Source organism: Arachis stenosperma, chromosome 4 (genome assembly GCF_014773155.1).
Source record: "Arachis stenosperma cultivar V10309 chromosome 4, arast.V10309.gnm1.PFL2, whole genome shotgun sequence".
NCBI classification, from domain to species: Eukaryota; Viridiplantae; Streptophyta; class Magnoliopsida; order Fabales; family Fabaceae; genus Arachis; species Arachis stenosperma.
The window spans coordinates 62,336,212-62,338,700 of record NC_080380.1 but is presented as its reverse complement, the minus strand read 5'-3'; the positions used below and the strand labels follow the sequence as shown (position 1 = coordinate 62,338,700).

Here is a 2,489-nt window from a genome sequence, read left to right as displayed (position 1 = left end):
TCTCTAGGACTATGAAATCAGTAGGGGTGTAATGGCCTTCAATCTTCACCAAAACATCCTCTACAAGTCCATAAGCTTGTTTTCTTGAATTGTCTACCATCTCTAGTGAGATTCTTGCAGCTTGCACCTCAAAGATTCCTAGCTTCTCCATTACAGAGAGAGGCATTAGGTTTACACTTGACCCTAAGTCACACAGAGCCTTCTTGAAGGTCATGGTGCCTATGGTACAAGGTATTGAAAACTTCCCAGGATCTTGTCTCTTTTGAGGTAATTCCTGCCTAGACAAGTTATCCAGTTCTTTGGTGAGCAAAGGAGGTCTGTTCTCCCAAGTCTCATTTCCAAATAACTTGTCATTTAGCTTCATGATTGCTCCAAGGTATTTAGCAACTTGCTCTTCAGTGACATACTCATCCTCTTCAGAGGAAGAATACTCATCAGAGCTCATGAAAGGCAGAAGTAAGTCCAATGGAATCTCTATGGCCTCATTTTGAGCCTCAGATTCCCATGGTTCCTCATTAGGGAACTCTGTGGAGGCTAGTGCACGCCCATTGAGGCCTTCCTCAGTGGCGTCCACTTCCTCTTCATCCTCTCCAAATTCGGCCATGTTTATGGCTTTGCATTCTCCTTTTGGATTTTCTTCCGTATTGCTTGGGAGAGTACTTGGAGGGAGTTCAGTAACTTTCTTGCTCAGCTGTCCCACTTGTGCCTCCGAATTTCTAATGGAGGATCTTGTTTCATTCATGAAACTTTGAGTGGTTTTGATTAGATCAGAGACCATGGTTGCTAAGTCAGAGGGGTTCTGCTTAGGATTCTCTGTCTGTTGCTGAGAAGATGATGGAAAAGGTTTGCCATTGTTAAACCTGTTTCTTCCACCATTATTATTGAAACCTTGTTGAGGTCTCTCTTGATTCTTCCATGAGAGATTTGGGTGATTTCTCCATGAAGAATTATAGGTGCTTCCATAGGGTTCTCCTAGGTAATTCACCTCTTCCATTGAAGGGTTCTCAAGATCATAAGCTTCTTCCTCAGATGAAGCATCCTTAGTACTGCTTGGTGCATTTTGCATTCCAGACAGACTTTGAGAAATCAAATTGACTTGTTGAGTCAATATCTTGTTCTGAGCCAAAATGGCGTTCAGAGTGTCAATCTCAAGAACTCCTTTCTTCTGATTAGTCTCATTGTTCACAGGATTCCTTTCAGAAGTATACATGAATTGGTTTTTTGCAACCATTTCAATGAGCTCTTGAGCCTCTGTAGGCGTCTTCTTCAGATGAAGAGATCCTCCAGCAGAGCCATCCAAAGACATCTTGGATAGTTCAGAGAGACCATCATAGAAAATACCTATGATGCTCCATTCAGAAAGCATGTCAGATGGACACTTTCTGATCAATTGTTTGTATCTTTCCCAAGCTTCATAGAGGGATTCTCCATCCTTCTGTCTGAAGGTTTGGACTTCCACTCTAAGCTTACTCCATCTTTGAGGTGGAAAGAACTTTGCCAAGAAGGCATTGACTAGCTTTTCCCAAGAGTCCAGGCTTTCTTTAGGTTGAGAGTCCAACCATATCCTAGCTCTGTCTCTTACATCAAAAGGGAATAGCATCAGTCTATAGACCTCAGGGTCAACCCCATTAGTCTTGACTGTGTCACAGATTTGCAAGAATTCAGCTAAAAACTGATGAGGATCTTCCATTGGAAGTCCATGGAACTTGCAATTCTGTTGCATTAGAGAAACTAATTGAGGCTTAAGCTCAAAGTTGTTTGCTCCAATGGCAGGGATAGAGATGCTTCTCCCATAGAAGTCGGGAGTAGGTGCAGTAAAGTCACCCAGCACCTTCCTTGCATTGTTGGCATTGTTGTTGTTTTCGGCTGCCATGTGTTCTTCTTCTTTGAAGAATTCGGTTAGGTCCTCAATAAAGAGTTGTGCCTTAGCTTCTCTTAGCTTTCGCTTCAAGGTCCTTTCAGGTTCAGGGTCAGCTTCAACAAGAATGCCTTTGTCTTTGTTCCTGCTCATATGAAAGAGAAGAGAACAAGAAAATGTGGAATCCTCTATGTCACAGTATAGAGATTCCTTGAGGTGTCAGAGGAAGAAAAATGGAAGACAGAGGTAGAAAATTCGAACTTATAAAAGAAGATGGAGTTCGAATTTTGCATTAAGGGATAGTGTTAGTCCATAATTAGAAGGATGTGAGAAGAAGGGAAGTAATTTTCGAAAATTTGGTAAAAGATTTTGAAAACATTTTGAAAAACACTAATTGATTCTCAAAAACTAAGAATAGAAAAAGAATCAATTGATTTTTGAAAAAGATTTTGAAATTAGAAATTAAAAAGATTTGATTGAAAACTTATTTTGAAAAAAAGATGTGATTGAGAAGATATGATTGATTAGAAAAAATGTGATTGAGAAGATATGATTTGAAAACAATTTTAAAAAGATTTGATTTTAAAAATTAATGACTTGCCTAACAAGAAAAGATATGATTCAACATTAA

At 39.6% G+C, this 2,489-nt stretch overlaps 1 non-coding gene across 1 annotated transcript; it reads left to right on the top strand.

The window, feature by feature from the left end:
- Window positions 1–1,364: 1,364 nt before the first annotated feature.
- Window positions 1,365–1,468, top strand: LOC130978308 (small nucleolar RNA R71). Its single transcript, XR_009085959.1, has one exon. It is a non-coding gene; the product is annotated as a small nucleolar RNA R71 (small nucleolar RNA).
- Window positions 1,469–2,489: the final 1,021 nt, after the last annotated feature.